Genomic DNA, 13,518 nt, shown 5'->3' with positions numbered 1-13,518 from the left:
CATTCAGCTTCATTGGATGTCTACAAGGTCCAGTGTTATGAGACAGGGAGCAATTTATTGAGGATTCATTCTGATTTGTTGGAAGGGAGTCAGATGTCATCACAATGAGAAGATATTATCCCACCATTTCCAGTGCACTTTCCCGTCACTTTCATTTTTGCAAAAAGTTCAGTTGTGTTTGTGTGTATGGTGGTGGGGAAATCTTTAATTGTGCAATCTGAATTTGTTGGTGTGTGTGGCTGGCTCCCACCCCAAAATAATGACAGTCTGGAAGCGCCCTTCAGGAACAGAGGAGAAATTTGATTCGGGTTCACATCTAAAGGCGAATCTACCTTTTCTAAAACATTATGCGAACACTGGAGTGAAGCGTTCGCAAAATTAAACGTGATAGTGAAAATAGCACACAAATATGTGTTATGATAAGGTGAACTGCTTTGCAAAAAAACGTGTATATTACACAAAAATGCATACAAACCTGTCTACTGGGAGAAATTCACACTGTGGGGCTGATGAATTTTCACGAGGAGTTGTTTCTTAATGCAAACTATGTGGAAATGAGAAACTGAACAAAGAATGACAGGTTTGCCCATCCACGGTGCCTTGAGACAGAACTGACAATGCACCCTTTTCCCGTCAAGGTGACTGGAATACCCGTTTGTCTGTTGGTTGCTGAAGTGTCTATTCTTTCCCCGTGACAGTTATTGTGAAACAGGCAAATGGGAACGGGAGACAAGCAAGGCCTTCTCCCTCCTTATCGGCAACCCTGGTCAGTGTCTTGTTGTCAAGGACTCTCGTAATTTATGTCAGAGCTGGCTGAGTGTTTACTTATCTGCTCCAGTAACTGGCTCGGCCGAAATCAGCCAGACTGGCTCCTTTGTGGCCAAGCAGCTTTTTCCTGCTGCTGAGTGGGAGTGCTGGGGATAAGACAGAGCTGGATGCTGTTTCCACTCTGCAGTGGCTGCATCACAATCTGGGAAAAACAACACGGAAGGTGTAAGAAGTCAAGCCGCATATACAACCGCCCAATCTCTCGCGGCCAATTTGGGCCTGACATGAGAAAAGCTGGCAGCCGCCCCTATCAGGTGGCCATCGCAGTTCTGGAAACAGAAGCGAGGGAATTAAAAGGGCCAGCGGTTTCCACAAATAATTTGGCCTCGTGCCTGTAATCCTCCCCCAGAGCAAACCGGATGAGAAAATATTATGGCTAACATCTGCAACAGCCTTTCCCAACCTGGTGCCCTTGAGATGGTTAGGACTCGAACCAATGGCTTCAAGTTACAAAAAAAGAGGAGATTCTGACTAAACATCAAGAAGAACTTTCTGACAGCAAGAGCTGTTTGACAGTCAAACGGTCTCCCTCGGGAGGTGGTGGACTCTCCTTCCCGGGAGGTTTTTAAGCAGAGGTTGGAGAGCCACCTGTCTTAGATGTTTGAGCTGAGATTCCTGCACTGCAGGGGGTTGGAATAGATGGCCCTTGGGGGTTTCTTCCAACTCTACGGTTCTGTGATTCTATGGCTACAACAATAGACTAAGCTGTCTATGTATGTAACAACAGCAGCTAGGATTCTCTCTGCACAAAAATGGAAGAAAGAAGTTCCCACCAAAGAAGAATGTATAAGTAAAATGATGGCCTATGTGGAACTGGAAAAGTTAACAGTCAATTATATATAATATAATATAATATAATTTATATACCGCCCTATATCCAGAGGTCTCAGTCAAAATAAGAGAACCTACTGGTGATTGTTTTGTGGAAGAATGGAAGGCTTTTTCGGATTACTTAAAGAAATACTACCGTATAGTATGATGAACTCACGAGCAGGATTTGAACTGTCAGCAACAGAAGGAATTAGAGATTGTTGTATTGTTGTTATGGTATAAGGGACAGAAGATAGGGTGCAGTAAAAGGAGGGGGGAATCCATGGAAAGCAGGGTGGAAAGTCAATAAAACAAAAGAAAAATTATTGATGTATTGGAGTGTAAAAAAAAAAACCAAGAGGGAAAGAGTTAACCCCCCCTCCCTCCCAACTCACAGTCCCAACCCAATCCCAATGCACACACACACCGGCTCGTTTTCTTTTAAAAACAGCGGCGGCCATTTTTAACCACCTTTACTTAAGAATGCTTCTTTTCGCATGGCATGCAGTTTGGCTCTTAGTCCCGGAAGTGGGTGATATAAGCTTCAACCCCAGTCAGGGGTGTAGCAAGGGGGGAGCGGAAGGGGCGGCCCTCTCCCAGCTCTGTTTTTGGGGGGCAGCGTGAGCGCCGGCACCCCGCTACATAGCGCGCATGCGCAGTGTCGCTATGTAGCAACGCATGCGCCGTACGTAGCAACGCATGCACCGTATGTAGCACCACTGCGCATGCATGCTACGAAGCAATGACCTGCCCCTGGGTGCGTGTTATGTTTGCCGCTCTGGGTGCCTGAGCGGCTTCCTACGCCACTGACCCAAGTTCCCCTATTTGTAAAGGAGAAATAATAATGACTTACGCAGTGGGGAGCTTTGGGGCACTGTAACCTCAGTGGCGCGGGGGGGGGGCGCTTAACCTGGATGGTGCTGAACATCCAAACTGAACATTCTCTTAGATTACATTCAGTCTTTGTGCAAAGTGGAAACAGCAACACTCTAAAGATGGCAGGCCTACCTCTGGTCTTGTCCTGCTTCTAGAAGAACCTGCTTGGCCAATGTTGTGGAACAGGCATCCCCAAACTTTGGCCCTCCAGATGTTTTGAACTACAATTCCCATCTTCCCTGACCACTGGTCCTGTTAGCTAGGGATCATGGGAGTTGTAAGCCAAAACATCTGGAGGGCCGAAGTTTGGGGATGCCTGTTGTGGAACATTATTAATATTACTACTAGTAGTAAAATGTGTATACCGCCTTATACCTGAGATGCAAACAAAAGCACTTGAGATGAATAGAAACACACACCTTTTTTGCTATTGCAGATAGGCAACAAAAACACATTTATTGCAGGGAAGGGCAGTGCCAAAGAATGCTCCAACTACCGCACAATTGCGCTCATTTCACACACTAGCAAGGTTATGCTTAAAATTCTACAAGGCAGGCTTAGGCAGTATGTGGACCGAGAACTCCCAGAAGTGCAAGCTGGATTTCGAAAGGGCAGAGGAACCAGAGACCAAATAGCAAACATGCGCTGGATTATGGAGAAAGCTAGAGAGTTCCAGAAAAACGTCTACTTCTGCTTCATTGACTATGCAAAAGCCTTTGACTGTGTCAACCACAGCAAACTATGGCAAGTTCTTAAAGAAATGGGAGTGCCTGATCACCTCATCTGTCTCCTGAGAAATCTCTATGTGGGACAAGAAGCTACAGTTAGAACTGGATATGGAACAACTGATTGGTTCAAAATTGGGAAAGGAGTACGACAAGGTTGTATATTGTCTCCCTGCTTATTTAACTTATATGCAGAATTCATCATGCGAAAGGCTGGACTAGATGAATCCCAAGCCGGAATTAAGATTGCCGGAAGAAATATCAACAACCTCAGATATGCAGATGACACAACCTTGATGGCAGAAAGCGAGGAGGAATTAAAGAACCTTTTAATGAGGGTGAAAGAGGAGAGCGCAAAATATGGTCTGAAGCTCAACATCAAAAAAACCAAGATCATGGCCACTGGTCCCATCACCTCCTGGCAAATAGAAGGGGAAGAAATGGAGGCAGTGAGAGATTTTACTTTCTTGGGCTCCTTGATCACTGCAGATGGTGACAGCAGTCACGAAATTAAAAGACGCCTGCTTCTTGGGAGAAAAGCAATGACAAACCTAGACAGCATCTTAAAAAGCAGAGACATCACCTTGCCGACAAAGGTCCGTATAGTTAAAGCTATGGTTTTCCCAGTAGTGATGTATGGAAGTGAGAGCTGGACCATAAAGAAGGCTGATCGCTGAATAATTGATGCTTTTGAATTATGGTGCTGGAGGAGACTCTTGAGAGTCCCATGGACTGCTAGAAGATCAAACCTATCCATTCTTAAGGAAATCAGCCCTGAGTGCTCCCTGGAAGGACAGATCGTGAAGCTGAGGCTCCAGTACTTTGGCCACCTCATGAGAAGAGAAGAATCCTTGGAAAAGACCCTGATGTTGGGAAAGATTGAGGGCACTAGGAGAAGGGGACGACAGAGGACAAGATGGTTGGACAGTGTTCTCGAAGCTACGAACATGTGTTTGACCAAACTGCGGGAGGCAGTGGAAGACAGGAGTGCATGGCGTGCTATGGTCCATGGGGTCACGAAGACTCGGACACGACTAAACGACTAAACAACAACAAATTGCATGGCACTATCAACGTGTTGTTGGGTTACAACTCATATCAACCCATCAGCATGGCCAATGGTGAGAGAGACTTTCTTCTTCCCTCCTCATTCATTCTCTTTTCATATTGTGTCTGGTAGATGGTGAGTCAGGACTGCCTTATCTAAATATATAAAAATGCTCACAATGCGTGCGCAGGGGCCAATGTATGGAGATACAGGGGGGAGGGGACAAACACTCCCCGGGGAAAACAGAGGGAAGGGTATCCTACCGAAACACAGGGATGAGCCAGAGAGTTGGAGGGAGGAGGGACGGGATACGTCGTGGATCGGGGCAGGGTGGGGGGAATCACAGGGATGACCTACAGCAACGCGTGGCCGGGCCAGCTAGTCTTTTAATATATGTGCAGTGCTTTATAAGCATTGAGGATGATAATAATCTTTTTTGGAGTTGGGATCCAACAATACCTGGAGGTCACTATTATGAAACCATCTCCCTGGCAAAGGAGTCTTAAGCCACAGGGTTACACATTGAGGGGGGGGGGAATCTGCCCAACTTTTCCTTTCCAGCCTTGTGAGCCAGGACTGTGTCGCTATTAAGTCATAGATCCCTGATCGAAGTTTCTTCCTTTAGATTCATTTCCAAGGCTTTCCTTCCAGGAGCCTCAACAAAGAAACCATTTGTATGTTATCCAAGCTTTTGGCTCTCTCAGCTAGAACTTGCCTGTACTGTTTCAAAGGGAGACTGTCTGCTATCCTTTCTCATAACCAACGCAGGCGTTTCTATAAAGAGAAAGGCAAGCGTGTGCATGATAACTAATATGGTGGCTCCTTTGGACAACTCCATCTTGATATGCGCCGTGTGGAAAAATAAATACAGGTCGCTGGCTTCTCCCTTTTTCCCAGCTTGGACCGCTTGTTATCATTACCGAGCAAGGAAACTTTTCACTATTTGGAACATTTGAAGACAATAGATTAAAGGCCCCCGACTATCTCTTGCTAAATGAGCTGTTATTTTCAATTTGTTTCCTCTTTCATCCAGGCTACGCCTCTTGCGAAAATCCCCCGACTGGCTACATTTTTCCTCTGACAAATATTTCCGTGAAGTGTCACCCCACCCAGAAGCAAAGGATCAAAGGATCCGGCACCCTCCCTCCGCTGCAAAGTATCCCACACTCTGTTAGAGCACCATCTAGACTAAGTTAGGGCAGGGAACAGGTACACACCTATGTCTCTGCCATACTATTGGTCTATGCACGGCATGTGGGTATGAATGAATCGCTGCCTCTAAAGGGCATGTCTAGATGGGGCTTGAGAGGCACCATGGAGTTAAGCCCAGCTCTGGAGGGACTGGTTCCCCAGTGGCCAATGGGAGAATGGCAGACAGTACAGTGGTACCTCTACTTACGAATAACTCTACTTACGAATGTTTCGACTTATGAATGGAGCTCCATCCGCCATCTTGGATGCGGTTTAGATAGGATTTTTTCTGTTTACGAATTTTTAGATAGGGTTGCTTCTACTTACGAATTTTTTCTCCCAATGCATTCCTATGGGATTCAACTTACAATTTTTTCCGACTTACGGATGTGTGTTCGGAACGCATTAAATTCGTAAGTAGAGGTACCACTGTACAACCAGAATGTCCTCTATATGGTTCACTCAGGAGAACTTGTGGCCTACTGGATGATGCTATGCCTCATCCCCCTCATCTCTGATGATTGGCCTTGCTTGCTGGGGCTGATGGGAGTCTTACAACAACTGGGGAATCAGGCCAAAGATTTTCACATTGTAGATGTGAGGCTAAGAAAGAGTAGCTTGCCCGTGGCAGAGACAACATTTGAACCAAGGACTATCATCATCATCATCATCATATATTATTTATACTCCGCCCATCTGGCCGGGTTCCCCCAGCCACTCTGGGTGGCTTCCAACAAATATTAAAATACAGAAATCCATCAAACATTAAAAGCTTCCCTAAACAGGGCTGCCTTAAGATGCCTTCTAAAGGTCTGGTAATTGTTGTTCTCTTTGACCTCTAGTGGGAGGGCATTCCACAGGGTGGGTGCCACTACCGAGAAGGCCCTCTGCCTGGTTCCCTGTAACTTGGCTTCTCGCAGCGAGGGAACCGCCGGAAGGCCCTCGGCGCTGGACCTCAGTGTCCGGGCAGAACGGTGGGGGAGGAGACGCTCCTCCAGGTACCATGCTAAAACCGCTGTTAAAACCAATATCCTATGTCCATAAAAATAGAGTATAATCTGGGAGTGGTCATTGTCATGGTCACATTTCTGAAATTTGAGGCCACCAGCCAGACTAAGACAACATAGTTTCATAGTTTGAGCCTTCAGGCATGGAGAGTTCGGGGTTCAAGCAGATTCTCAGGAGTTAGGTGGGGACCGTAACTCAGTGCTACTGTACATGCCTTGACTAAGGAAGGTTAATTCAACTTATACACCGCCCTGTATCTTGAGGTCTCGGGAGGGGTTCACAAACAAGACCATATAAAATCAAACCAAAACCAATAACCCAATAAAAAAAGAACAAAAAAGAACCACATTCTAAAAGGGAGTTGGATGTCAATAAAATCAACCAAAGGCCTGGTTAAAAAGGAACGTTTTTGCCTGCTGCCTAAAGGTGTATAATGAAGGCGCCAGGTGAACTTCCCTGGGGAGAGCATTCCACAGGCAGGGAGCCACTGCAGAGAAGGCCCCGTTTTCATGTTGACACCCTCCGGACCCCTCGAGGAGGCGGCACATGGAGAAGGGCCTCGGAAGATGATCTCAGGGTCCAGGTGGGTTCATATGGGAAGAGGCGATCCTTGAGGTACTGCGGTCCTGAGCCGTTTAAGGCTTTAAAGGTCAAACAATCCCTGGCATCTCCAGCTTAGAAAACTCAAGTAGCAGGTGTTGTGAAAGAGCTCTGTTTGGCAGAATGCCTAGAAATCTTCTGCCAGACCAGTGTGATCAATATAGGGCTTGACGAACCAACAGTCTGACCTGATATGGGTCAACTTATTGTTCCAGCTGAACAATAAGTTGAAAATATGGTCTGAAGCTCAACATCAAAAAAACCAAGATCATGGCCACTGGTCCCATCACCTCCTGGCAAATAGAAGGGGAAGAAATGGAGGCAGTGAGAGATTTTACTTTCTTGGGCTCCTTGATCACTGCAGATGGTGACAGCAGTCACGAAATTAAAAGACGCCTGCTTCTTGGGAGAAAAGCAATGACAAACCTAGACAGCATCTTAAAAAGCAGAGACATCACCTTGCCGACAAAGGTCCGTATAGTTAAAGCTATGGTTTTCCCAGTAGTGATGTATGGAAGTGAGAGCTGGACCATAAAGAAGGCTGATCGCCGAAGAATTGATGCTTTTGAATTATGGTGCTGGAGGAGACTCTTGAGAGTCCCATGGACTGCTAGAAGATCAAACCTATCCATTCTTAAGGAAATCAGCCCTGAGTGCTCCCTGGAAGGACAGATCGTGAAGCTGAGGCTCCAATACTTTGGCCACCTCATGAGAAGAGAAGAATCCTTGGAAAAGACCCTGATGTTGGGAAAGATTGAGGGCACTAGGAGAAGGGGACGACAGAGGACAAGATGGTTGGACAGTGTTCTCGAAGCTACGAACATGAGTTTGACCAAACTACGGGAGGCAGTGGAAGACAGGAGTGCCTGGCGTGCTATGGTCCATGGGGTCACGAAGAGTCGGACACGACTAAACGACTAAACAACAATTGTTCCAGCTAGTTTAGCGTTGTGTTCACTGACTAGCAGTAGTCCTCCAGGGTTTCAGGCTAAAGGGCACACCCCCTTTTGCACCTGAAGATACCAAGGTCTAAATCTGGGTAGACCAGCAAGAGAGTCTCATGATCGACCACTGAACCGTAGCTCAGCTGAGTTCTGACAATATAAAGAGTTAACACCTCCCAAAGCTCACTCAGTTGGCTTCATTTGCCAAGGCCTTAGCCTGGCTAGACAATTGCACCCACTCCCCAAATAAACAGACATAGCACAGTTTCGTTAAGGAGATACTTATGATGCCTTTGATGTTTATATATATATATATATATATGTGCATAGCTTCTGCTTATTCTCCAACATCCAATTGTTTATTCATTTTTAAATAGCTAAAATTCATGTCAAACATTCCACATGTTAGGAAAATATTTATGAAGTGTTATCGCAGTTTATTTAATGGCAAATGTTTGGGGAAAGCCAATATAAAATGATGGACCACACAGAGTTGCATGCTGAGTCATCTAAAAATTGCAAAGACACGGGATGATGCGTTGATACCAAACAACGCTACCAAAGGCCTGTCATTATATAGGGCGTTCTTTATGTTAAAATGATTGCTTCCTTTGGCTCCTTCCCCCATTCTCAAGGTCCAGGAAGTTCAGGGAACTCCGTGATAGATTTGTTTTCTTGAGAAAGGGCACTTCCAGACGGATACTATTCTGGAGCGGGGTTTAGTCGCATACTAGCAAATGCAGCATGCACAATTAAAGTTGATTTGGTGCTCTTTTTGCAAGAAGGAAAGTGACGGGAAGTTGAACTTGTCCTGGAAAGTATGGGATAACATTTCCTTGGATGCAACATTGGATTATCTCCTTGTAAACAAATCAGGGCAGATGCTTAATAAATAGCTGGCATCATCTATACACCCCACAAACTTTGTGCAAATGAATTAGGGTGAATGCTTAATAAATAGGTTGCCTGGAAGCAACCAAAGAATTAGGGTGATATAATAAATAAGAGTAGAATTCTGAAGTGATCTCAACAACAGGACATTATCTAGGGGGGTAAGACAGGGCTGTTTGTTAGCCCCTGCACTGTTCAATTTTTACATTAACTTGCTAGTGGCCCATATGGCCAATAATGCTTTCCATCCACCTAAATTAGAGGATCAAGCCCTGAATGTCCTTTTGTATGTGGATGATGTCGCTCTCTTATCTAGATCCCCCATTGGGCTGAGGAGAATGCTCTGAGCACTCTATGAATACGGGAATCAACACGAGCTTCAACTTAATTATGCCAAGACCAAAATTATGGTCTTCTCTGCCCAACTAAAACCCCATTTGCAGTCGATCAATGGTATTTCTCTGGAGCAGGTTAGCTGTTTCAAATATCTGGGCCAGGTAATCTGATCAAACAGGTCTTTTTTGGCACATAGAGATTATATAGCTGCAAACGCATCTAAAGCAGCTATGCTGATTAGATCCTTATATGCAAAGAAACAGGCACAAACAGTGAAAGTGGCTTTGAGACTTTTCCAAATGAAAGTCCTCCCACTACTTTTGGTGGGGGCTTTGCTTTGGGTTCACGCAGGGATTTTTAAAGACTGGAATCTATCCAATCGCAATTTCTTAGAGCCATCCTCAGGATCCCCCCTTCTGTAGCGGTTGTGGTCATGAGATTAGAGGCTGGCTGCCAAGCTTTTCGGTACCTGGCCCTGAAAGCGAAGCTTTGGCTATGGCTTAAGCTATGCTTTAAACCCGTGGGTTTGGCCCCCTTGATATTGAGGGATGATTTTCAATCATCGTGGGAAAGGGAGGTCTTAGATGAAGTACAGACATGCGGACTGTCACACCTTTACTTGGCGTCTATGACATACAGTCAAGCTAGAAACGTGATTGCTCAGAGATTGGGCGATATTGCTAGACAAGAGGACATAGCCTGTGTGAAACCAGGGATGTTCCTGGGGGAGCAGATCTATCAGGTTACACCAGCTCCTTATCTTGCGGAAATCCACTATGTGGAATACCGTAGACTCCTCACTGCAGCCAGATTGAACACCCTCAAATCTGCGGTATTATGGAGAGGGTAGAGGGGAGTTCCATACGACCAGAGAACTTGCCATTGTGCCTTGGGAGAGGTAGAGTCCACCGAACATATCCTCCTGAGTTGCCCTTTCTATGTAGATTTAAGGCAATATCTCATAGCCTATGTCAGCTCAGCTCTCTATCCAGAGAAAGTCAGGTTGTATATTTGTTGAATAATCCCACTGGGAAAACAGCTTTCTTGGTGGCCAAATTTCTCTTCCTATCTCTCAAGCGTCGTAAGATTAAAATCAACTGGTGTGGGTTTATCTGTATAGCTTTTATTAGTGCTGCCCATGTTTTATTTTAGTGTTTTTTTAAAAAAGATGTTTTAATCTTGTACTGAGAAATGTATCTTTTCTGACTGACGGTTGAATAAAGAATGATGATGATGACAGGACATTATCAGTGGAACAATAATGATAGTTGCAGGCAGGCGGGTAGATAGCTAGGATACTGTATTCAGATCTGTTTCCAAGGTTTTGTCTACTGAAGCTACCAACAGCTCACTCTATAGCAGTTGACCACAGGTTTGTTTAAATATTCCATTATTTCTCCATCTTCAGTGGCAGGAGATGGTGGGTGCTGCAAGTCTGGTGGTCTGCCTTCAGCCTGGTGGGCCCCACATCCTGCAACATTCATGAGTTGCAATCTGAAGCAGAGATGAAAAGGAGCAAAGCCTGCCTCCTGCCCTGGACACCGGTCCGTAGTGGTAGGGCATAGATTATACCCATATACAGCCAAGATACAGCCCTGTACTGTAGCCCTTTTCAGCTGCGGAAGTCCTTGTGCATTTGGAATCTCGTGAGAGAGAGCAAGCAGGGGTGTGCTAGGTACCCACCTGCTCCTTCCATCACAGCACAGAGCCATCCTCAAATTGGAGGAGACATCCTGCAGTACCGTAAGAAGACCTTGCCCTACAACGAGGGCCGGCTCTGTTATTAGACAGAGTGGCACAATTGTCTCAGGTGGCAGATACTGGATGGCAGCGCCTCCCAGCCACTCCCTTTCTTTCTTTCTTTCTCTCTTTCTTTCTTTCTTTCTTTCTTTGATTCAAAAGCATTTATAAACCACCTGATATTTTAAAAACATCTCTAAGCTGTATAGAATATTTTGGATAGGGGGAGACAGGACTTTCTAAATGTTTAACGCGCTACCAAAAGAACATGAGCCACAACTTTCAGCTACTTATTCTCAACATCCAGATCAACTCCTAAAGGTAAAGGTAAAGGGACCCCTGACCGTTAGGTCCAGTCACGGATGACTCTGGGGTTGCAGCGCTCATCTCACTTTACTGGCTGAGGGAGCCGGCGTACAGCTTCCAGGTCATGTGGCCAGCATGACTAAGCCGCTTCTGGCGAACCAGAACAGCGCCTGGAAACGCCGTTTACCTTCACGCCAGAGTGGTACCTATTTATCTACTTGCACTTGGACGTGCTTTCAAACTGCTAGGTTGGCAGGAGCAGGGACCGAGCAACGGGAGTTCACCCCATCACAGGGATTCGAACCGCCGACCTTCCGATCGGCAAGCCCTAGGCTCTGTGGTTTAGACCACAGCGCCACCCGCGTCCCCAGATCAACTCCTAATTTCCCTCAAATACACATGAAGAAGGACAGCTGAAGAGAACAGACATGAAGTATTTCAGGTCCACAGTGTGGGAGTGAGCTATAGCCATTTGTTAGAAGCAGTGGGTGTGAACACACCCCTTTATCCAAGTGATTTGGTATGCCTGAAGGGAGCGAAAGGAGAGGACAGCAAAATCTATTAATATCATCACCCATTAAAACTCATCTGAAGTGTTCCTCAAAGGCAACTGTGGCTTACAGCATGAATATTAATGCCTCATTAATATTTACTATATGCAAACATGGTTTACTCCACATTAATATTTATAGCGGCCACGTCATGTCATATTAGTCTTTCTCCCCCATAGGTAAACTAAAGGGTAATTCACATCAACATGCCGGATTTTTAATACGCAAATGATGCTTTACAGCCTAGTCATTGGCTAAGTCACCTTAGGAAACTGAAAACCCAAGCCAGAGAGGATCTTTGCTGAATCTGCCAATATATAGTTTTTCAAAGAACAGAGTGAGGAGCTGGTTTAAAAGGTCCAAGTATGAGCCCGTGGCTCAAGAATAGGATTGTCACTTTATAGAGGAGAGTCCTTTGCTTAAAAGAGTCCTCTATTTAAGAGGCAGTCCAATTCATGGAAACTACAGTGGTGCCCCTGCTTAACTAAATTTCCGCCTAACGAAAGGATTTTTTGAGCAGAGGTTGCCTCTCTAGACGAATTCATTTCATGAAAAATTTGTCTAGCGAATCGCGGTTTCCCATAGGAATGCATTGAAATTCAATTAATGCGTTCCTATGGGCAAAAAAAAAAAATCCAAAAAAATTCAATGCATTCCTATGGGATTCGCTAGATGAATTTTTCATTATAATAAAAGACCCGTGGAACGAATTAAATTCATCTAGCGAGGCACCACTGTACATGACAACAACATCTCTGGGAGACTTCCAGCATATACAAAAACATAATAAAACATGAAACATTAACAACTTTCCTGAACAGGGCTGCCTTCAGGTGTCTTCTAAAGGTTGTAAGGTTGTGTATCTCTTTGACATCTGATGGGAGGGCGTTTCACAGGGTGGGTGCCATTACCGAGAAGGCCCTCTGCCAGGTTCCCTGTAACTTCATTTCTCACAATGAGGGAACCACTAAAATATCAATCGTGTGACATACGTGTGGAGGAAAACCTTAAACATTTTGCAGAGTTCAGCAGAGTTCCCAAAAATAGACCAGAGGCAATTGTACTTCATTCAGCAGAGTGTTACTTGTGCTGAAGGCAAATGAGTGTAATGGTTATCAGATCCAATACGATCAGGATTGGCTCAGTCCATACAAAATCCAGTTGCAGCATTTATAAACTTAACTCATAATAAGACTAAACCTTAGCACTAAGCATCCTATGTTCAGAAACAGAAACACTACACCAGAAGGAAGAGCGAGAAAGAGAAAAGTAAGACCCGGGCCCCTTTTGGCCTATATTTACAGTATAGTCAGCATGACTCTGCAGAATAGAGAGAACTACTGTAATTCAAAGCAGCTTCCCAGAACGTATAACCCAAACAATTGTTAACCCTTCTGCCTCTGCTTCTCTCACACAGAGAAGCTTCTAGTAGTTTCTTGTATTAATCAGAATAAAAAAAGAATAGGAAAGAACTTTACACATGAGATCAACACTTTCTGCACTAAGAAATGCAAACTGAAATAAAAGGTCCTTGGAGCTGGACCTCATTGTCCGGGCTGAACGATGGAGGTGGGGACACTCCTTCAGGTATACAGGGCTGAAACTGTTTAGGACTTGAAAGGTCAGCACCAACGCTTTGAATTGTGCTCGGAAACTACAGGAAG

Source organism: Zootoca vivipara, chromosome 7 (assembly GCF_965207765.1).
Source record: "Zootoca vivipara chromosome 7, rZooViv2.hap1.1, whole genome shotgun sequence".
NCBI lineage: Eukaryota > Metazoa > Chordata > Lepidosauria > Squamata > Lacertidae > Zootoca > Zootoca vivipara.
Note: the sequence above shows the minus strand (reverse complement) of the source record.